The following is a 24,421-nucleotide window of genomic DNA, read 5'->3' as shown; positions in this document are numbered from 1 at the left end:
CAGCAATTGCTGGAAGCTGAATTATTTCATTTCCCACCATCCATGGCGGCCTGGAGGGGAAATAGTATTTAACATGGCCGGGAACTTGTGCAGCAACAGGATCAGCCATATACCGGCTGTATCCTGCGCCCAAGTCTCCCGCGCCGTTATCTCTCATACACCATTAGGGTGACTAGCACCAGGTTAGAGTAGGCCAGCACAGAGTAGGGCCATTTGGGTGACTAGCACCAGGTTAGAGTAGGCCAGCACAGAGTAGGGCCATTTGGGTGACTAGCACCAGGTTAGAGTAGGCCAGCACAGAGTAGGGCCATTCGGGTGACTAGCACCAGGTTAGAGTAGGCCAGCACAGAGTAGGGCCATTCGGGTGACTAGCACCAGGTTAGAGTAGGCCAGCACAGAGTAGTGAAGGGAAAAAATTCATAAAACCTTTGAAATAGAAATTCCAGACCTTTGGGCCTTTAGAAGGCTTCTAAAGCACTCGTGTCCTCACCCCAAGTGCTTCTGAAGACGGGCACATCCATATTGCACATGCGCAGGCCTGGACTCTTGTGTACGCAGAACGGACCTGTTGTCTTCGAAAGTACTCAAGGACATAAGTGCTTCCAAAGCCTTCCGAGGAGACCCGACCAGTTGGTCAAATAACTTAGACGGGATGGAACAATGAAACGTAGAGAGGATCGGGGAAGCTCTATGGGATCCTGAGCCTTCCCTCTACATAGGTGAGTATCTCTAACTATTTTTTTCAGTGTTGCTTCAGTATTGCTCTAAATAAAGAAGGTGATCAAAAACACAAAAGGACAAGACAACCCCCTTAAAGAGAATCTGTACTCTAATATTCTTACACTAAAAAGCATACCATTCTATTCCTTATTTTCTCCTGTGCCCCTCTGTGCTGTTTCTGCCACTCTCTGCTGCAATCCTGGCTTGTAATTAACAGTTTTAGGCAGTGTTTACAAACAAACTAACCAGCTTGTGATAGGCTCACATAAGCAGAGTGTGTGAGTCATACAGAGTGTGCAGGGGGCCTGCAGAGGGTGTGTATCGCTTCTATCCAATCACAAGCAGCCCTGCACATTTCACACATTCAAGCCTTAGCCCGACAGACACGACAGAGGAAAGGAGATGCGATTTATTACAGAGACAGTGCAATTAGGAAAGGCTGCAGTAAGCCAGAGCACATTAGAACAGGCATAGGAACTTATAGGATAGAAGAACTAAGACTGAACATTTTGTTACAGAGTCTCTTTAAGTATATAGAAATGACAGTCTGAAAACAAATAATTGTTCAAGAAGCCAAGAGTACGGTAAATGCAAATCTCTTTATTCAAGCCAACTACAAAAATTCATAAAAACAATTAAAACCAAGGCAAGGAAAATAAGGTGCCAAAATTCATCAATAGAAAAAAACAAATAAGGGAGAAACATCTAAATGTGCCAAGATTTAATCATCGAACAAACATGGCCATGAAGGTATATATTAAAGCGAGGTGAATAGAAAGTGAGAATAGGAGCGGAGAGCAAGAGATAATATGCAAAGCTCACCTAGATGAAACAGTACAAAGGCCTGGAGACGTCTGCATTGGCGCACCTGAGCCCGCCGACTAGTTCCGCCGAAGCTGCTTATGGACGACCTTATTCTCCTCCATAGAGGTCTTACTTAAAGCACCAGCACTTTATATATCTTTCTTTAGTTGCATATTGCAGGAGTTTTTGATCAGATTATGCATATTTTTACTCCCATGTATGTCTTTCTCTCTTCAACTGTAGTGGTACAGTGTCAGTTACTACAGATATTATACAGTGGGTTGCAAAAGTATTCGGCCCCCTTGAAGTTTTCCACATTTTGTCACATTACTGCCACAAACATGCATCAATTTTATTGGAATTCCATGTGAAAGACCAATACAAAGTGGTGTAAATGTGAGAAGTGGATCGATAATCATACATTATTCCAAACATTTTTTACAAATAAATAACTGCAAAGTGGGGTGTGCGTAATTATTCGGCCCCCTGAGTCAATACTTTGTAGAAACACCTTTTGCTGCAATTACAGCTGCCAGTCTTTTAGGGTATGTCTCTACCAGCTTTGCACATCTAGAGACTGAAATCCTTGCCCGTTCTTCTTTGCAAAACAGCTCCACCTCAGTCAGATTAGATGGACAGCGTTTGTGAACAGCAATTTTCAGATCTTGCCACAGATTCTCAATTGGATTTAGATCTGGACTTTGACTGGGCCATTCTAACACACGGATATGTTTTGTTTTAAACTATTCCATTGTTGCCCTGGCTTTATGTTTAGCGTCATTGTCCTGCTGGAAGGTGAACCTCCGCCCCAGTCTCAAGACTTCTGCAGTCTCCAAGAGGTTTTCTTCCAAGTTTGCCCTATATTTGGCTCTTTCCATCTTCCCATCAACTCTGACCAGCTTCCCTGTCCCTGCTGAAGAGAAGCACCCCCAGAGCATGATGCTGCCACCACCATATTTGACAGTGGGGATGGTGTGTTCAGAGTGATGTGCAGTGTTAGTTTTCTGCCACACATAGCGTTTTGCATTTTGGCCAAAAAGTTCCATTTTGGTCTCATCTGACCAGAGCATCTTCTTCCACATGGTTGCTGTGTCTCCCACATGGCTTGTGGCAAACTGCAAACTGGACTTCTTATGCTTTCTGTTAACAATGCCTTTCTTCTTGCCACTCTTCCATAAAGGCCAACTTTGTGCAGTGCACGACTAATAGTTGTCCTATGGACAGATTCCCCCACCTGAGCTGTAGATCTCTGCAGCTCGTCCAGAGTCACCATGGGCCTCTTGACTGCATTTCTGATCAGCGCTCTCCTTGTTTGGCCTGTGAGTTTAGGTGGACGGCCTTGTCTTGGTAGGTTTACAGTTGTGCCGTACTCCTTCCATTTCTAAATGATCGCTTGAACAGTGCTCCGTGGGATGTTCAAGGCTTTGGAAATCTTTTTGTAGCCTAAGCCTGCTTTAAATTTCTCAATAACTTCATCCCTGACCTGTCTTGTGTGTTCTTTGGACTTCATGGTGTTGTTGCTCCCAATATTCTCTTAGACAACCTCTGAGGCCCTCACAGAGCAGCTGTATTTGTACTGACATTAGATTACACACAGGTGCACTCTATTTAGTCATTAGCACTCATCAGGCAATGTCTATAGGCAACTGACTGCACTCAGATCAAAGGGGGCCGAATAATTATGCACACACCACTTTGCGGTTATTTATTTGTAAAAAAATGTTTGGAATCATGTATGATTTTCGTTCCACTTCTCATGTGTACACCACTTTGTGTTGGTCTTTCATGTGGAATTCCAATAAAATTGATGCATGTTTGTGGCAGTAATGTGACACAATGTGAAAAACTTCAAGGGGGCCGAATACTTTTGCAACCCACTGTATATACATTTGACACTGGAGATTTTTTACCACTACTCCTTGAGAGTAACATATACATTTATATATATTTTTGTGCATTAGCATTTTTTGCAAGGCTCAGAACTCTTATTGCATGATGTTAGGGGGCCTTCCTGGCTTGGTTACGGCTTGCCTTGGTTTTAATGTTTTTTGTGAATTTTTGTAGTTGGCTTGAATAAAGAGATTTGCATTTACTCTTGGCTTTTTGAACAATTATTTGTTTTCAGACGGTCATTTCTATATACTTAAGGGGGTAGTCTTGTCCTTTTGTGTTTTTGATAGGTATGATTCCAGGTCTGTGACCTTACCCCCCTTTTTTATACACTAGTGGTATAGCTTATTAGCTATACTTATTGCATGATTATGCATGCTCGTTTTCTCCTTGTTTAACTATGTCTAAATAAAGTAAGTGAATCTGTGGAAATAATCAGGACATACAGTGTGTCTAAAATAAAATAAATAAAAAGTTTCATTAATTGATTAAAGTGTACCTTAGCTCAGCTGAAGGTCGGGTACAAAATGAGTTACTTACCTAAAGAGAAGGAAGCCCCAGGATCCTCTTGAGGCTTCCCTCCCTGCTCTGATGGCCCCCGTCGCTGAGTGTGGTCCCCCCCCCCCCCATAAAGTGTATGCAGGTGGCGGGGCAGCGGCAGATACATACCTTGCGTGAGCTCCAGCACGGATGTTTCTCCCTCTAGTGTCTGACGCGACTTCCTGTTTATACAGGAAGTCGCGTCAGAAGCTAGAGAGAGGAACATCCGAGGAGCGCACGGAAGGTATGTATCTGCCGCTGCCCCGCCGCCTGCATACACTTTATTCAATGCTGGACGGGAGCACAGAGGGGAGAGCCAGAGGTGAGGGAGGGGGGGACCATCCCCACCGACCTGCTACAGAGCTCTCCGCTCATGCTGTGACCCCTCTGGGCCCCCCCGGGGGGCGCTCAGAATTTCTGCAGGGGGGCCCGGCGATTCCTAGTTACGCCCCTGCACTGTCGCTAAATTATATCGATGCCGCATATCTCTTCTTCCTCCAGCGTGGCTGCGCAATAGTCCACCCAGCCCGCCTACCCATGCGTAGTAAGCCGGAGCAGTGGACTCCATTGGTACTGCGCATGCGCGAGCGGACTTGCATGGCTACTGCGCAGCCAGGCTTCAGGAAAATATGGCTATATATGGCTAATCAGGCTAAGTCAGAGTACCTGATCTGCTGCATGCTTGTTCAGGGTCTATAGCTAAAATGATTAGAGACAGAGGACCAGGAGGACTGCCAGGCAACTGGTAATGTTTAAAAGGAAATAAATATGGCAGCCTCCTTATCCCTATCACCTCGGGTTCCCTTTAATATTGATCAGGAATGCCCTCCCTTCACATATCAAAATAACACAAAAACAAAACAAAAAAGTTATCTAAAGTGGGGTGCTGGTTGGAGACGATCTCACTGAGATTACTTGCTAACATGCAAATTTTATGCAAATATACTCCTTCACTGGGCCAATCCAATTTGTCAGGAAAAGTATTTGATTGGAATCATTAGCATCTCATTATAAGCTTGCTCCCGCCCTCTCAGACTCAAGGCACAGTACCCGATAATATTACAAGGATTCTTACAATACATACACTCCATACGATGATTCATAGGATAGCCTTCCTTACAGCAGCCTCTTCACTACAATGACGGGCTCTGTAATTGATATTCTGCACTTGTACCAGGAGATGTACGTGTGTATGTTTCTGTGCTATAGGCAGCGGGGCCCCTATTCTGTATTTGTATAGATGTGGGTGATATATGGGACATGTTCTGCTCATGGTATGAATGCCTTTCAAGTGTTGCCTTTATACCGCTGTAATGAAGAGCTTGTTGTAATTATGGCGATGTGTTAATTACACGCAGGGCATTCAGTGTATGAGTTCTTGTGAAATAATAATAGGTATGATGTTGTCAGCAATGATTAGTGAGCTGTTCTTTCTACATAGGCTTGTGACGATAATACTTTGGCCTTGCTCACATGCATGCTCGTGGAGCAGTGCAATCATTGCCTCTTAACGCATTGCCTCTTAACGCATTGCCTCATTGCATGGAGTTTGTATGTTCTTCCCATGTCTACATGGGTTTTCTCCAGGCACTCCGGTTTCCTTGAACAACCCAAAAACATACTGAGAAGTTAAAGCAGTAGGATTGGCCATACTATGTCAGGGGAAAAAAAAACACCAATATAAATAGATAAATACTTGACCTACTTACATAACACATATATTGTACTGTCCACAATTTGATTTCAGTGAATTGTATATAGTAAATGAAGAGAATTCTGTTCCTGGTGGGAACCATGTCTTTTGCCCACAGTTTGAGGCTAAATCCTGGTATCATTTCTGCCCTTAACTTTTTTTCTTTTCTCCTCCAATCGCTGAGTCACCTCAGCCTTGCTTGTAAACACAAGTGAGCAGAGGATTGTGTTTCAGACAGGCAGCTAGGCAAGGAAATAAAGGGAAGAGGAGGAATATATTATAGATAAAAAGGACCCCCAGCATGCAACTGTTTGGCACTGACTATTAAAGGGCCAGTGCTCCTAAGGTATGTGATAACTCCAAACCATAACAGCAGAAAAAGTTTTGAAAGTTTTAAATGCAGGATTAGCATCTTTATCACTTAATACACTCAGACCAGTTGCTGTTAAAATTTGATTTTTATGGTGACAATCCCGCTTTAAAGGACACCTGAAGCAAGAGGGATATGGAGGCTGCTATATTTATTTTCCTTTTAAACAATGCACATTGCTTGGCTGTCCTGCTAATGTTCTGCCTGTATGGGCCCTTGCACACCAAAGCAGGCAATCTGGGTGTCTGCTCCTTTGTATATATTTATATGTTTGTACCATTTCTAATATACTCTTTTTGTCTTCATTGTTTTTAGATTCACTGGGACAAGTGACACTCCGACCATGGTGAGATTTGTTTTTAAATTATAATTATAGTATTTTTATAACACTTTTCTCCCTGGGGACTCAAAGTGAACCTGTGTTCTGCAGTCTCAAAGGCTTGGAACCTTAAGTGACCCTGTGACATGATGAGATAGACATGTGTATGTACATACATAGCACACAAATAAATATGCTGTGATGCTTTTCTTCTTTTCCTGCCTGAAAGAGTTAATATCCCACAATGCAACTGGCAGTTTATCTCCAGTCCCAGTCAGACTACTAATGAGGAACCACAGCCATAAGAATGACTTTGCTCTAGGAAGCCCAGTTCTCTGCCAGGAGAGGATAGATAAAAAAAGGTCAAGAGTTCATATCTACACGATACGATTCTTTGTGCGATTCGATTACGATTCTATTTACAATCCAATTAAATCCGACATGTCCGATCGGGATTCGATTCGATTCAGTTCGATTTGCCATTGTTTTGCAATGTCAAATGGAATCGAATCCTGATCGGACATGCCGGATTTAATCGGATCGTAAATAGAATGGAATTGGAATTCTATTGTAAATAGAATCGTAATCGAATCGCACAAAGAATCGTATTGTGTAGATAGGGCTTTATCATTTATTATAGGAGTAGCAGGATAGATACAATTGTTTATCTCCTCACTTTATTTTCACTTAAAGGGGATCTGAAGTGAAAATAAACTTATGATATAATGAATTGTAAGTGTAGTACAGCTAAGAAATAAAACATTAGCAGCACAAATTGGAGTATGAGTTTCCAGTACAGGAAGAGTTAAGAAACTCCAGTTGCTATGTATGCAAAAGAGCTTCACTGAGCTCTGTGACCACAAAAGTCGTGGACAGCACTGTCTTTTGAAGCACTTATCTAAACTGTCTCTCATCGTTTTTTGTTTGTTTATGGTTTTCCTGCAGAGAAACTTTAAAAAGATCATTAGCTCTGCTTTGTGAAATGATTTAAAATGCTGAGTAGTGTGTAAACTGCACATCTTAGAGAATGATGCAATGTTATAAAAAAAAATAAAAAAAATCAATATAACTGAAAATAAAAATATGAGACTATTTTCTTTGCTACTAATGTTCTATTAATTATCTGTACTACACATAGAATTAATTATATCATAAGTTTTTTTTCCGCTTCAGTGTCACTTTAAGTATCACTTAACACAAAAAACAAGCTACATAAGATGTGTGCAGTGATTGCAAATTTGCTGATGATACCACTCTAGTGGCTGAAATGCTACGTACACACATGCGACAACGATCGTTCGTTGTCAACGACGAACTAACTTTTAATTGATGAAAGAACGACCTAAGTAAAGTTAGTTTTAAAAGGTGTGTAACGATCAGATCATTAGAACGAACGTTACATCACAGAAAGCAACTATTGCGCTTGCGCATAAAAATGAAAAGTTCCATAGAGAAATAGTGAAATGCGCATGTCAAGCCTAGTACGAACGACCGTTCCCAATGATGTACTACTTTTGCAAACGATCGTCGTTGGAAAAAATCCGCCAAGATAGATCGTTCGTTTTGAACGATCTAGCTCGTCCGTCGTTAGACTTAATGGTCGTTGGCTGCTTTTTTTTTTAAACGATCGTCGTTTGAAACGATCGGGGAATGATCGTTTCAAACGACTATAGTCGCATGTGTGTACGCACCTAAACTGAGGAAGAATTAAAGAGACTCCGTAACAAAAATTGCATCCTGTTTTTTATCATCCTACAAGTTCCAAAAGCTATTCTAATGTGTTCTGGCTAACTGCAGCACTTTATACTATCACTGTCTCTGTAATAAATCAATGTATCTTTCCCCTGTCAGACTTGTCGGCCTGTGTCTGGAAGGCTGCCAAGTTCTTTAGTGTTGTGGTTCTGCTATGAACTCACCCTTCCAGGCCCCTCTCTGCACACTGCCTGTGTGTTATTTAGATTAGAGCAGCTTCTCTCTTCTCTCTTATCTTTTACAAGCTGGATAAATCGTCCTCTGAGCTGGCTGGGCTTTCACATACTGAGGAATTACAAACCAGGGCAAAGCTGTTTGCAGGAAGAAAAGAGCAGCCTGAAACTTCAGTGCATGGGGGAAAGAAACACACAAATGATCTCTTGAGATTCAAAAGGAATGCTGTATACAGCCTGCTTGTGTATGGATGTATTTTTCTATGAGTGGACAATACTGTACATCAACCTACTTCCTGTTTTGGTGGCCATTTTGTTTGTTTACAAACAAACTTTTTAAAACAGTTTTTAACCACTTTTAATGCGGTGAGGAGCGGCGAAATTGTGACAGAGGGTAATAGGAGATGCCCCCTAACGCACTAGTATGTTTACTTTTGAGCGATTTTAACAATACAGATTCTCTTTAAGCCTAATCATGAATGCCAAACAAGAAAGCGGCAAAGCTGGTCTACTGGTTAACGTAAAAAAAAATAAAGTCATGTCATCTGTTGCAATAAACAATTTACAAATGTATGGACTAGAAAATAATAGTAATGCGGCAATATTTCACCAGAAAATAATCGTAATGCAGCAATGTTTCACCAGAATATAATAATAATGTGGCAATGTTTCACCAGAAAATAATGTAATGCAGCAATGTTTCACTAGAAAATAACCATAACGTGGCAATGTTTCACCATAAAATAATCGTAATGCGGCAATATTTCACCAAAAAATAACCGTAATGCAGCAATGTTTCACTAATAAATAACGTAATGTGACCATCTTTCACCTAAAAATAATTTTAACACTGCAATGTTTCACCAGAAAACAATCGTACCGCAGCAATGCTTCACTAGAAAATAATCGTAATGTGGCAATATTTCACTAGAAAATAACTAGTCTCTAGTGCAGGTCTTTGGACGACATATTCCCGTAGCCCTGCTCTGTCTGCTGGAAGACTCTGCAGGCTGAGGTCAGCTGTGGGCAGTGAACTGGAGACCCCGCAAGTCAGTTCACCATGGGGGTACCACAATCTGGCAGAGGTTGGGCACAGAATCCCCCCCCCCCCCACACGGCAGTGCCCCTCCCCTGTTTGGTGCCCCAGGCGACTGCTTGAGATGCCTTGTGGACCAGGAGCCCTTGCTAAAGTGGATAGAAAGAATACTGTATGTGAAGCTATGAAAGTGCCTATGCAACAGCTGAAAGAAGCAGTGGTTGACAAAGACATTTGGCATGCAGAAGTACACATGGTTACAAAATGTCAGAGTAAGGGGAGTCACTAGAACTCACTGAGCCCCATAGCAAACCTTTCACTCCATTTAGCTTTCGCTGGTGCTCTGGCCCCCTCTTATATTAATTTCCATAATAGTCTAGTGGTCACCCCCCCCCCCCCTGCCATATAGCTTTCCCTGGTGGTGTAGGGCCCCCTCCCCTCTGGGGGGAGAGCCAGAAAAACAGAAGGAAGGGATAGACAATAAAGAATAATTTAACACCTAAAAAAAATGCTGGGACCAGGGCCCTGCCTGGCTATGGGCCCTATAGCAGTTGCTATGGCCCGGTTCACACTTGCGTTGGAGTGGCAAACGGATCCATGAAAATGGAGCGGCCGATCGGTCCATTTCTTCTATAGTGTGAAGAAACGTTCCGTTTTCTCATTTACCCCACTGCAGGGCTTCAGCTTCCGTTTTTGTTCCGCTTGGCTCAGCGTGGGTCTGGAAGAATTGCTGCAGCAGGGAACTCCTGGCCCATTTAGTGTATCGTGTGTAACAGATCCGTTTGAACGGACGGCTTTGAACAGATCCATAGCTTAACATTGGACCCTTTGCATCCATTCCGATCCGTTCCCTTCCGAACCGCGAATGGAATGTTTTGTTTGTTTGTTTTAACGCCAGTGTTAACCGAGCCTATGGCTGCTACTGGTCGGAGTTGACTAAATAAGAGGAGAGAGTCCTGTGTAGTTCTGATTAGTATGAAACAAACATACAGATTTATACAGTGTAGCACAGTGAGATCTCCTCTCTTGTTTGCAGCATACAGCCAGACTCGGGGCCTGCTGCAGCTGCGGTGGGGGGGTGTCAGTGAACATCTCTTCTGTGTTTTCTATTTCTCTGGGTTTTCTGGTATATACTGTAGGGTAGAACCATGCGGCCTCTCCATCCACAACACTCAGAGCGGAGTCATCTGTAGCCTCTTCCCCGCAGACATGTTATTTTTCACCATTACAGCGCAACGGTAAAGAAAATAGATGTCCGGATGTGTAATATAAGAGCCAAGGGAGCGGAGAAGCCATGCAGCGCTTGACATACATCTCCTTCCCCTCCGCAGACTAATCCCGTATCTCACACTAAACATTCTGCACGGCTTTCTCGTTTTTGGCTCAGTACAGTTCCTGTGTGTGTGTTTGTGCGAACGTCCCTTTCTTTGTTTTTTTATGTACTCGTTCTATTTGTAATGCTGGATTTTAATGTTGTTCTTTGCTTCTTACGCAGACAACCATTTACCCGCATGGTAGGAGACCCATGAGTGGGAGATAAAAGCTGGAACAATTACGCCAAACCTGCTTTGGCGGCCAGGCCGGGAAACGGCGTCGGTGAGAGGCACGGCGGATGGCGCTCGGGTCATCTCGATCAGAGCAATCATCCTAGGCCCGCTTGCAATCTCGCTTTACGTCCTCTCCGGATCGAATTATACCGTTTTTTGTGTGGTGGGTTTATCTTCCTACGAGCAGTCGTATTTAATCACGCCATTGTGTTTAATACCTGAGCGGCTTCGTGTGAGCTTTGCATACACAGTGAAATAAAACAGATGCCGGAGGGGATGATTTCTGCGCTTTCGTTCTGCCTTTCTCGGCGACTGCGGAAGAGTCTAAGTAGGTTTACATAATTCCATGTACTTGCTGCTGGATGACCTACTTCCTGCAGCTCGCCACAAAACGCACTTAGAATAACGACGCTGGTAAAAGGGGTTATGCTAAGAGTCTTTCTACGCACTGTACGGCGATGAGCGGCGGACGCGGACTGAGTGGAGGAGTTAAGATGGTTTTACCGTGTTGGGAGCGTTAGGCTTTTCTCCCATATCAGATCTGGGTTGTTTTTTTTCCTTCTCGTTTTATTGAAGATTTCCAGGTCAGATGTGGAGCCTGCCGGTGTCGGCTCACATGAGAAGGAGTTGAAGTGATCGGTTTGTACGTCTTCGTTGTGCTCCTCTAATGGTGACAGGTGGACTCGCCGTCGCAGTTGGTGCATGCAGGTGGTCATTCAGATACTAATTATTCTGGCTTGCTGCCAATGCAAGTACTGTAGGCAGCCTCAGCCAGTCCAAATCAGCAGGAAGTGAATTTGACTGGCTCATATCCAAGCTGCAGGGGACATAGGATTCTCTTTAACCCTTACCAGGCTTACTTAAAACAGAACTGAAAATTGAAAAAACAAACAAAAAAAAAACAAAGTATTTCACTTACCTGGGACTTCTGCCAGTCCCTTGCAGCCTTCCTGTCCCGTGCCGGTCCTTCACGATCCTCCGTTTTCCTGCCGCCAGCTACTTTCGGTTTGGTTGAAGCGACAACTGCGTCTGCTCGCCCTGGGCCACGCTTAGCATTCTTAGCGTTTACGCCCGCTATGGTGCCCTGCACTATAAGCACAGGACGCAAAGAAAGCTACGCGTGGCTTGGGGGCGCAGGCGCAGTTGCCTTCGAATTACAAGTCGACAGTATAACCGAACCGAAAGTATCTGGCGGCGGGAGAATGGATGGATCGTGGAGGACCAGCACAGGGCAGGAAGGCTGCAAGTGGCTGGCAGAAGCCCCAGGTAAGTGAAACACTGTTTTGTTGTTTTTTACTTTGGTGCCTATCCACTGACCATCTGGTTCTCATAGCAGACTTATCTAGAGGCTACCTGTACTGGTAAATACCAGCCTCAGAGGTGTAATGTCGGTGGGAGCAGCCCATGCAGCTTCAGCAGTGCCCGAGATTTTGGGGGCCTAAGATTAGCGATAGTAGAATACTGGTAATTTTATTGGTACTCTACTTTCACTTTAACTAGTTTAATTCTCATACTAACCTTCCCCCACCTCAGGGGTGTTGATAGCCCCAAATATCAGTGGCACGTGCCCCGGATCTATGCTAGGGTGCCCCGGATGTCCCCCAGGCAGAGTCAGGCAGCGGGCGGCAGTACTCTTCTCCAGCTGCTTGGTCTCCAGATTCTGCAGACATCTTTTCTGGGCTTCTCCCCTTAAATCTCATTCAAACTAGGGGAAATTTTGATAATTTTTAGCTAGCACATGCAAACTACTTAGCATCCTAGTTAGCACGTGCATACTACTTAGCACCCTAGTTAGCACATGCAAACTACTTAGCACCCTAGTTAGCACGTGCAAATTACTTAGCACCCTAGTTAGCACGTGCAAACTACTTAGCACCCTAGTTAGCACGTGCAAACTACTTAGCACCCTAGTTAGCACATGCAAACTACTTAGCACCCTAGTTAGCACATGCAAACTACTTAGCACCCTAGTTAGCACATGCAAACTACTTAGCACCCTAGTTAGCACGTGCAAACTACTTAGCACCCTAGTTAGCACGTGCAAACTACTTAGCACCCTAGTTAGCACATGCAAACTACTTAGCACGTGCAAAGTGGCTTTTCACTGGCGTGCTAACACTTTGCACGCTTTAGTGAATCAAGCCCATTGTATTCATTCTTTTCCGGATCAAAAAACGCAATCGCTCTGCAAAAGCGCTTAGAAATGCACTTAAGAAAACCGTCCAACGCAGAGAAATCGAAAAAAAAAGCTTCAAAAACCAGCCAACATGGATGGACACGCGGACTGAACGCAATGTGAACAAAGCATCAGTGTCTGAGAAGGAATCAGAAGCTAGAGCTGATTCTCGAATGCTAGGGGGAGAATTGCCAGCTAGAGAGGATCTCTCCAGACTTGGAGAGTGGATGGAGGAGATGAGTAGGGGGGATTTGGGGGGAGTAACAGTAAGGACACAAACAACGATGCATGCTCCCTGGCTTTCAGCATGTCGCCACAACACCCAGCATGTCCCATAGAGGCACCACAGCACCCAGTATGTTCCATAAAGGCACCACAATACCCAGCATGCCCCAGCATTCCTTTTTTTTTTTTTTGTATCAATGGAGAGGGGAGCTTCATTCAACATTTTGCTGGGCAGGTCTTCTTAGACTGCTGTTAAGTTCGTGTAAATTTGGCTCCACCCATGACCACACCCACATCCTGGTGCATGGCCACACCCATTTTTTGGCTGGAGTGCCCACGGACCTCTTAGAATCCTAGCAATGCCCCTGCCTCCAACATCCCCAAACTAACCTCCTCCTCTCCACTCCTAACACTAACCTCCCCCCCCCCCCCCCCCCCAGGTGAGAGGCATATGGAGGCTGGCATGTTTATTTATTTTTAAGCAATGTAGATTGCCTGGCAGTCCTGCACTTCCTCTGCCTGTAATACTTTAAGCCATAGACCCTCCACAAGCATGCAGATCAGTCTATGATAAATCTGACAAGATTAGCTGCATGCGATTAAGACACTACTGACCAGAAAGAACAGCAGGGACTGCCAGGCAACTAGTATTGTTTAAAAGGAAATAAATATGGCAGCTGCCATAGGTCTCAAACCTCGGGTTGCTTTTAAACCATAATAATTCCAGTACTTATATAGCACTTTTCTCCTGTCGGACTCAAAGCGCTTGCGAGGCAGCCACTAGAGCGCTCTCAGTAGGCAGTAACAGTGTTAGGGAGTCTCGCCCATTAAATCCTTACTGAATAGCTGCTGGCTTACTGAAAGTGGGCAGAGCTGAGATTTGATTTTAAACCCTGGTCTCCTATGTCAGAGGCGAAGCCCGTAAAGGAAACCAATGATAAAAAAGAATAAAATATTTATACATACCTGGGGCTTCCTCCAGCCCCTGTGCACGGATCGCTCCCACGCTGACGCCCCCCGCTGTCTGCAGCTCCGGTATAGGGTCCCATTACTTCCACCAGTCGCGGCTAGTCTGTGCAAGTGAAGTGCGCTCTCTACGTAACTCTCCAGCGGCCGCTAGAGACATACGTAGAGAGCGCACTTCCTCTTGCGCAGACGGACTGCGACTGGAGGAAGATACGGGATCCGATACCGGATCTGCAGGCAGCGAAGGACGGCGGCGTGGTAGCGATCCGTGCACAGGGGCTGGAGGAAGCCCCAGGTATCTATAAATCTTTTATTATTTTTTATCTCTGGTACTCTTTAACCATTACACTATCCAGCAACCTGAACTGATAGTTATATGGAGGCTACCATATTTACGTCCAGTTGCCTAGCTATCCTGCTGATCTTTTTGACTTCTGTAGTGTCTGAATCACACACCTGAAACAAGCATGCTGCAGCTAATCCAGTCACACTTCAGTCAGGAACATCTGATCTGCTGCGTGTTCAGGGTCTATGGCTAAAAATATTACCTGCAGAAGATCAGCAGGACAGCCAGGCAATTTGCATTATTTAAAAGGAAACAATTATGTCAGCCTCCATGTCCCTCTCACTTCAGGTTCCCTTTAAGGCAAACTTACATATCATCACAGATCTGTCTCCCAACTCCTCCTTGCCTATATAGTTATCCTACCTGCCTTGGACCCAAAGTAATGACATTTGTATCAAAATGACAATTCTCCTCCTGGTCCCAGTCGACTAGACCTGGAGGTGGGCATCTTGCAGAAAATATGTAATATCTAGTTCAATGATAAAGTTTTGCTGTCAGGAGAATACAATTGCAATCACTGTAACTTGCACACAGAAGCTCCATGTTATAAATTAGCCTTTTATCTCCTGCAAGTCTGAGATACAAAAACATATAAGACAAAATCAAATTATACCTATTAACCCCTTCAAGGACACCCGAAATGAGAGGCTGCCATATATATTTCCTTTTAAACAAACCCAGTTGCCTGGCAGTCCTGCTGATCTCTTTGGCTGCAGTAGTGTCTGAATCACACACCTGAAACAAGCATGCAGCTAATCCAGTCAGACTACAGTCAGAGAACCTGATCTGCATGCTTGTTCGCGGTCTATGGCTAAAAGTATTGGAGGCAGAGAATCAACAGGACAGCCAATCAACGTACATTTTTAAAGGCATTTAATATGGCCGACTTCACCTCTCTCTCACTTCAGGTGTCCTTTAAGGCCTTAAAGCGAATCTTAACCCTGGCCGTCCATCAAGCGCGTACTGCGTCCTGCGCAGACGTACTGCACCTGCGCAGGATGTGCTTAATTGCGGCAAGGCGGAGAAGAATACGGGCCCCTGTAGTCCTACTCGCAGTCAGACGAAAAGAAACTAACGCGCAACAGGGACCAGAAGGCGCTCGAGGAGCGGCGAGGGCACAGGACGGCTGCAGAGGGCTTGGGGAAGCCCCGAGTAAGTGAAACTTTTATTAAGTGCCAGGGTTAAGGTTCCCTTTAAAAAAAAAAGTTGTTCTTAGAATATAATACTGTAGTGTGGCTTATCTAATGAAGCAGAGGCAGAATTCTGATGGTTGTTCCTCTTTGGAAGCTTGCTATGATTACTATTATAAATAGCCTTGACCCCCATTATTTTGCCCCATAAAAGCGCTACTCTTCCTCAGTCACAGTAAACTGTCGACATTTTGCATTACATAAAGGATTTCTCCTCTACACACACTTACCGCCTTTTCACTTTAATTGGTAGAACTTGATCTTTGACCTGAGCTATTCTACTTATTATTTGTGAAGAGCGTAATTACCTGTGTCCCTGACGATTACAGCAGAAAAACGGTATCGCTGTGATTACTGCCGTGTAGAAATATCCAGCAGGGGTGATGCCATTGCGTTTTGTTTGGTGCCTTCTATGCTTAAGTGCTAAGTTGGTCCTAAATAGCTGGAATGTGTAAGTATTCATTCACCGATGGTGCATGAAGACCACCAAACGCTCACTAATGGTGTAAGTACACTGAGGGCATGTAGACCACCAACCAATTATAGATGGTGTAAGTATGCGGGCATGGGGACCACCAAACACTCATTGATGATGTAAGTGCACTGAGGGCATGCAGACTTTTAACCACTCATTGATGGTGTAAGTACACTTTGGGCCGGTGCACATCAAAAACCGCTAGCAGATCCGCAAAATGCTAGCAGATTTTGAAACGCTTTTTCTTATTTTTCTATGGCGTTTTGCTAGCGTTTTGCGGATTGCTGCTGCGGTTTTCAGTATAGTAGATTTCATATATTGTTACAGTAAAGCTGTTACTGAACAGCTTCTGTAACAAAAACGCCGGCAAAACCGCTCTGAACAGGCGTTTTTCAGAGCGGTTTGCGTTTTTCCTATACTTAACATTGAGGCAGAAACGCATCCGAAATCCAAAAAATGCCTCACCCAGGCATTTTTCGTTTCTGCAAAATGCCTCCCGCTCTGGTGTGAACCACCCCATTGAGATACATTGACCAAGCGGATCCGCAGCCGCAAGCAGCTGCAGAAACGCTGAAAAAGCCGCTCGGTGTGCACCAGCCCTGAGAGCATGTGGACCACCAACCACTTATTGATGCTGTAAGTACTGTATGCTGAGGGCAATGGGACCACCAACCAATCATTGATGGAGGAAGTATGCTGAGGGCATGCAGACCTCCAAACACTCAGTGATGGTGTATGCTGAGGGCATGCAGCCTACCAACCTCTCACTGAAAGTTTAAGTACACTGAGGGCATGAGGGCCAGGTCTGTATTAGAAGCCAAAAACCTTCTCTACAGCCTTCAGCTGTAATAAAGTCTCACTTACCTTCCCCCAGCCCCCTGCAGACGTCCTGTGCCTGCACCGTCACTCACCATTCATCCGGTCCCCTGCCGTGGCTAAGTTACGTTTTCAACAGTGCGCCTGTGTGGCTCTGACCATGCGCATCCTCGATCATGCTCTTGTCCCTGTGGCTGTCTTGCAACTGAGCAGGATGCATACTACGTACATAAGTATGTGTAGTACTGCATACGTACTGCGCAGGCACAAAACGGCCAAAGGGATGGGAGTGCGATCAAGGACGCGCACGGCCAGAGCCACGCAGGTGCACTGCTGAAAATGAAACTGTGCTACGGTGAAGGGTCGGATGAACGGTGAGTGTTAGCGCGGGCACAGGATGTCTGCAGGGGGTTGGGGAAGCCCCAGGTAAGTGAACTTTTTTTTTTTTTTTAACTCAGTTAAGGCTCCCTTTAAGGGCTCTGTCTCTGACTCAAGATCACAAATATTGGCTCTTCCTGTTCAGTAAGCCAGCACCTGTTTAGCAAGGAGTCCATGGGCAAGACTCCATAACACTGCTAAACACACAGGGCTACTGAGCGTACCCCAGTGGCTGCAGCTCGAGTGCTTTGAGTCCACCAGGAGAAAAGCTCCATATAAATGTTATTTATCTCGTCAGAAATCTGCTCTTTAGATCAGAGCTGACGTGCATTTCTACCAGGCATTGGCAAGTAGGATCTGTGCATGCCCAGTACATCGAAACCACAGGGCTTTTTTCTTTGGTGCACAAATGCTTTGTTCTACTGGGCATGCACAGACCTTACTCACACATGCCCAGTATAGACGTGCTTGTCCATGACAGCTCATAACCAGAAGCAACCTATTCCACTTGGGCTGAGTTGAGAAGGTTTAGAGGGAACGTACGCTGGATTGGTGGGCTGTGGGAGGTTTCCTACAACTGAAGGAGGCTTCCTATAACTGAGGTAAGTATCTAGCTTGTTGGAACTTTAATTCTTCAAGAAACTACGGCTTATACAAATACTAGACTCTAGTTGTAGTTACTAGATTATGACAGTTCCTCAACCTCCTTTTTGATGCTACCATCCCTGAACAAACGAGTGAGTACTTGGACTAAAATCCAGCTCTATTAGAGGTTCTGTTGAAAGGAGTGCGCATGTCAAGTCTTTGGGTGGTTTGATAGCATTCCTTTGGGAAGCTTTTGAAGACAGAACCAAACTTTTCTGCCTCTTTTAAAACAGCCCGTATATATTCCAGCGATGATTATGACTACTTCCTGGAGCTCTTGATAATCTGTTCACACTGAGACACTGTTCCATGCTGCGTATTCCTCTTGCATTATCCAGCTCCTCGAGATACAATCCACAACAAGAGGCATCTCTGTGCTGATTACAGAGCCACTAGAACACCACCCTGGCCGCCCATCTACAACACCACTTAATAAGAGAAGATTCTTATTATACCAGAGCTGGAATTCACTCAGACGTCCTGACTCTCCTCTCTGCATGATAATATGGAGCTTTGTGTTTCACTTCTTGTCAGTGTGAGGCCTGAGTGGGCTTTGTAACCATTTAAAGGAGTCATCAAGCAAAAAAACCTCCCCGCTGGCCGCCGCTCTACTTGCCCGGGGCTTCCTCCAACCTCTTGCAGCTGACATGTCCCACGCCGCAGCTCTGCTCTCAGCCGCCAGCTCGGAGTCCCCGCCGGTGCAGAGGGCAACCTCGAGGTTGTCTTTAGTACGCGAGTGCTGCTGTCCATCAAGCCCACGTTGCCCATGGTGTACTGCGAAGGCACAGAACTACTGCGCCTGCGCAGTACACTGCAGACAACGTGGACTTCATGGACAGCGGCACTCCTGCAGGCGCACTAGAGGAGGTCAGCCTCTGCAGCGGCGGTGACCGCGGGCCAACGGCTGAGAGCAGACCTGCGGCGTAGGACATGTCAGCTGCAAGGGGCTGGAGGATTCCCCGGGTAAATAGAGTGGGGGGGGGAGTTTTTTTTGCCTGATGACCCCTTTAAAGGAGACCCATGTTGTGTTTCCTGGCTTCTTTCTAAAGATTTTGAGTACCATCCTGCTCCCCTCGACCTTTACTCTTTTACAGGGGCATAACTAGGGGGGGAGCAGCCCCTGCAATCCCAGGGTGGCCCGGAGCTGTGGGGGGACCCGACTAGTAACCTTCCCTTCCTCCGATACAGGGAACTATACTTCACATCAGGTGTTTTGTGGCTACGCTTGTTATGGGTGGGAAGATCGTGATGCCCACACTTGTTTTATGACCCTTGTGAGATGGACCTCCTGGAAGTGAAGGGCACCAAGGGGAGGCAAGGGAAGGGGTGTGAACATTGGGGGACCCATCAAAGTTTTGTTGTGGGGCCCCATGAATTGTAGTTACGCCACTGCACCTTTATGAGTCACTAACTCAGGTCAAGTAAGCAGATTGGGTGCTCTGAATTCTTTGTCTTGAGCTAGATGTGGAAAACTTTTACATGTTACAAGTACAATAGTAAAAAAAACTAAAAATGTTGACAAGCAACACATAGCATGGTAGTTGGCAGATTCAGGCACCAATGCATTGCTACACCACCTGCCCCGGAGGTGGGGCAGGGGGCTTGGGCAGGGATTCGGGAACATGGTGCTGATGCCAAAACTGTGCTGTGGTTGTGTGTCTGAGAAGGTTACAGGAGAGGTGGAGGTGGGGCTGGTCTAAGCCACACAGAGGCACTGTGGCAAAAGTAACTTGGGGTGCTCCTACCCTCCCATCAAAGTCAGCTCCCGAGGGCCCCCTGCACCGCCGGACTCCCTAGGTGGCCTTCCTCTGACAGCTCCCTGTGGTCCCGGATCTTCGGGAGTTCAGCTGCACTGAAATATATCACCTGTCCCGGCAGCTGCTCTGTCACGATTTCCGTCTTCAGTCCGCTTGCCAGCGTTTTCTCCATCCGACATAGAGAAGAGGCAGGCCAGGCAGCGTGGCTGAAGACAGAAATCGGGACAGAGCAGCCGCCGGGACAAGTGAGATATTTCAGGGAAGCTGAACTTCCAAACCTGTGGGGCTACGGGGAGCAGACAGGAGGAGGCTAAGTGGGGGATTGTGGAGACACAGGGGCCCCTGAAGTGGTTGAGTCCCTGGGGCAATTGCCACTTTTACCTCAATGGCAGCGCCAGACCCGAGTGCAGGAATTGAGAACTGACACTGAAGAGCAAATATGAGGCAGTTGAGCTTAGAGGACACGGCCAGTGGAGGTTATTGATTATCATAGTTACATAGTTATTTTGGTTGAAAAAAGACATACGTCCATCGAGTTCAACCAGTATAAAGTACAACACCAGCCTGCTCCCTCACATATCCCTGTTGATCCAGAGGAAGACGAAAAAACCCTTACAAGGCATGGTCCAATTAGCCCCTAAAGGAAGAAATTCCTTCCCGACTCCAGATGGCAATCAGATAAAATCCCTGGATTAACATCATTAGGCATTACCTAGTAATTGTAGCCATGGATGTCTTTCAACGCAAGGAAAGCATCTAAGCCCCCTTTAAATGCAGGTATAGAGTTTGCCATAACGACTTCCTGTGGCAATGCATTCCACATCTTAATCACTCTAACTGTAAAGAACCCTTTCCTAAATAAATAGCTAAAACGTTTTTCCTCCATGCGCAGATCATGTCCTCTAGTCCTTAGAGAAGGCCTAGGGACAAAAAGCTCATCCGCCAAGGTATTATATTGCCCTCTGATGTATTTATACATGTTAATTAGATCCCCTCTAAGGCGTCTTTTCTCTAGACTAAATAAACCCAGTTTATCTAACCTTTCTCGATAAGTGAGACCTTCCATCCCACGCATCAATTTTGTTGCTCGTCTCTGCACCTGCTCTAAAACTGCAATATCTTTTTTGTAATGTGGTGCCCAGAACTGAATTCCATATTCCAGATGTGGCCTTACTAGAGAGTTAAACAGGGGCAATATTATGCTAGCATCTCGAGTTTTTATTTCCCTTTTAATGCATCCCAAAATTTTGTTAGCTTTAGCTGCAGCTGCTTGGCATTGAGTACGATTATTTAACTTGTTGTCTATGAGTACTCCTAAGTCCTTCTCCAAGTTTGATGTCCCCAACTGTATCCCATTTATTTTGTATGGTGCTAGACCATTAGTACGTCCAAAATGCATGACCTTACATTTGTCAACATTGAATTTCATCTGCCATGTATGTGCCCATATAGCCATCCTATCCAGATCCTGTTGCAATATGACACTATCTTCCTGAGAGTTGATGATTCTGCACAATTTTGTATCATCTGCAAAAATAGCAACATTGCTCACTACTGCATCTACTAGGTCATTAATAAATAAATTGAAGAGCACTGGACCCAGAACAGACCCCTGTGGGACCCCACTGCTAACAGTCTCCCATTTTGAGTACGATCCATTGACCACAACTCTTTGTTTTCTGTCCATTAGCCAGTTCCCTATCCATGAACACAGACTCTTACCCAGTCCTTGCATCCTCAACTTTTGCACCAGACTTTTGTGGGGAACAGTGTCGAAGGCCTTTGCAAAGTCCAAGTATATCACATCTACAGCATTCCCAATATCCATATTAGCATTCACTACCTCATAAAAGCTGAGCATGTTAGTCAAACAGGACCTGTCTTTAGTAAACCCATGTTGATGCTGAGAAATAAGATTATTTTCTACTATGAAGTCATGTATAGTATCTCTTAGTAACCCCTCAAATAGTTTGCATACAACTGATGTTAAACTTACAGGTCTATAATTTCCTGGATCAGATTTTTTGCCCTTCTTAAATAATGGGAAAACGTGGGCTGTACGCCAATCCACTGGGACTCTGCCAGTTGCAAGAGAGTCACAAAAGATAAGATAAAGGGGTTTATCTATAACTGAACTTAATTCCCTTAGGACCCGAGGATGCATGCCATCCGGGCCAGGTGCCTTGTCTATTTTTAATTTATTTAGTCTTGCCTTCACTTCTTCCTGCGTTAAGTATTTAATATTACAGTTAGAAGATTGAGACTCTTCCGCCTCTGTAGTTTGCAACAGTGCTGTTTCTTTTGTGAAGACAGAAGCAAAGAAAGCATTTAATAACTCTGCCTTACCTTGGTCATCCACCATTGAGTTCCCATCCTCATCCTTTAGGAGTCCTATACAGTCAACCTTTCTTTTTTTAGAGTTAATGTACTTATAAACCTTTTTGGGTTAGATTTGATATCCTTAGCGATTTCTTTTTCAGCTTCAATCTTTGCCTGCCTAATTTCTTTTTTACAATTTTTATTGCACTCCTTATAATTGCTTAGTACAGCCTCGGTCCCCTCCTGTTTTAAGACCTTATAGGCATTCTTTTTCCTCTTCATTTTATCTTTAACCTTTCTATTCATCCATAGAGGCCTTTTTTTATTCCTAGACATTTTGTTTCCATATGGGATATACATACTACAGTATTGATTGAGTATAAGTTTAAAAGCTTGCCATTTCCCTTCAGTGTCTTCCCCTTGTAGTACATTATCCCAGTTCACCAAACTTAGTGCCTGCCTAATTTGAGTGAACTTTGCTTTTCTAAAATTCATAGTTTTAGTGGTCCCGCTGCCCCGTGGCCTATCAGTCACCAGATCAAACGTTATCATGTTGTGATCACTATTTCCCAAATGTTCTTGAACCTGCACATTTGATACATTATCTGGTCTATTAGAAATGATCAGATCCAGTAACGCATTCTCCCTAGTTGGTTCAGTTACCATTTGAGTCAAGTAATTGTCCTGTAGTGCTGCCAGAAATCTGCTGCTTTTACCAGAATGGGTAGCCTCAATACTCCAGTCAATGTCTGGAAAGTTGAAGTCGCCCATAATTATGACCTCATTTTTACCTGCAGCTTTTTCAATCGGCTGTAGTAATCGCAGTTCTGCAGCTTCATTAATAAGAGGTGGCCTGTAGCATACCCCAATAAGCAATTGGCAACTTTTATTTCCACCATGAATATTTACCCAAACGGACTCCACATCTTGGCAATCTTCCTCCATCTCATCGTTGAGGACAGCTGTAAGAGAATTCTTAACAAAGAGACAAACCCCTCCACCTTTTTTCCCTGTTCTATCCCTCCTAAACACATTGTATCCTTTTAAATTAGCTATCCAGTCATGGCTTTCATCCATCCATGTCTCGGTTATTCCCACAATGTCATAGCCTTTGTCATTCAGAATGAACTCTAGTTCGTCTATTTTATTTGCAAGGCTCCGAGCATTGGTTACCATGCACTTTATATTTTTACCACCACATTTACCAATTTTGTTTACATGAAATGGGCTACTTGAATTTTTACCAACCTCCTTAATCTTTACACTGTCCCCACCCCCCTCTCCACCCTCCATAATGATAGGTTCCCACTGTCTTTTTACCTCCTCTTGTCTACGTATTGAGACTTTATCCTCCCGCCTCCCCCCAGATCCTAGTTTAAAATCTCCTCCAACCGTTTAGCCATCTTCTCCCCCAATGCAGCTGCACCCTCCCCATTAAGGTGCAGTCCATCGCTGCTGTAGAACCTGTAGCCGACTGCAAAGTCTGCCCAGTTCTCCAGGAACCCAAACCCTTCCTTCCTACACCAATTTCTCAGCCACTTATTTAACTCCCTAAGCTCCCTCTGTCTCTCAGATGTAGCACGTGGCACTGGCAGTATTTCAGAAAACACCACCTTGGAGGTCCTTGCTTTAAGTTTATCTCCAAGTACCTGAAAATCATTTTTGAGGACCTTCCATCTCCCACTAACTTTGTCATTGGTGCCAATGTGTACCATGACAGCCGGGTCTTCCCCAGCCCCACCCAGTAATCTGTCAATTCTTTCCGCTACATGCCGAACCCGAGCACCCGGGAGGCAACATACTGTACGGCATTCGCGGTTTCTTCGACAGATTACCCTATCTGTGCGCCTAATAATTGAATCCCCTACCACCAGTACCTGTCTAGCCTTAGCTGCACTCCTATTCCCTTTCTCGTTACAGCAGTCTGCCCCTTGGTTGCTAAGGAGCACATCCTGCTGCAGCATTGCTACTCCTGAATCATCCTCCCCAATATTACGCAAACAAGCATACTTATTAGTGAGGGACAACTCGGGACTAGCCTCCCTGCCACTTTTTCCCCTACCCCTTCTAACTGTGACCCAACTAGCGGCTGCCTCTGCTTCTTGGTCCGGCTGTACTCCACCCTCCTCATCTTCAACGGTTCCATCCAGTGTCTGGATCGTGAGATCCAAGCTCTTCTCCATGTTGTGTATGCTTCTCAGTGTTGCGAGATGCTTATTTAGCTCTGCGACTTCCACCTCTAACTGAGCAACACGCACACACCCAGGGCAACAGTAAACACCCT

The 24,421-nt window shown here is 45.0% G+C and overlaps 1 long non-coding RNA gene across 2 annotated transcripts in view; it reads left to right on the top strand.

Annotated features, from left to right (window-relative positions):
- LOC137522989 (uncharacterized) overlaps positions 1-24,421 on the top strand; it is a 202,115-nt gene that overhangs the window by 58,969 nt on the left and 118,725 nt on the right. For both annotated transcript variants that reach the window (XR_011022495.1, XR_011022494.1), the window contains exon 2: positions 6,333-6,363. This is a non-coding gene — a long non-coding RNA (uncharacterized lncRNA). The remainder of the gene's footprint in view (positions 1-6,332; positions 6,364-24,421) is intronic.

The sequence above is a fragment of the Hyperolius riggenbachi genome, chromosome 6 (genome assembly GCF_040937935.1).
Source record: "Hyperolius riggenbachi isolate aHypRig1 chromosome 6, aHypRig1.pri, whole genome shotgun sequence".
NCBI classification, from domain to species: Eukaryota; Metazoa; Chordata; class Amphibia; order Anura; family Hyperoliidae; genus Hyperolius; species Hyperolius riggenbachi.
The sequence above is the reverse complement of the archived record's forward strand: the minus strand, read 5'-3'. Positions and strand labels throughout refer to the sequence as shown.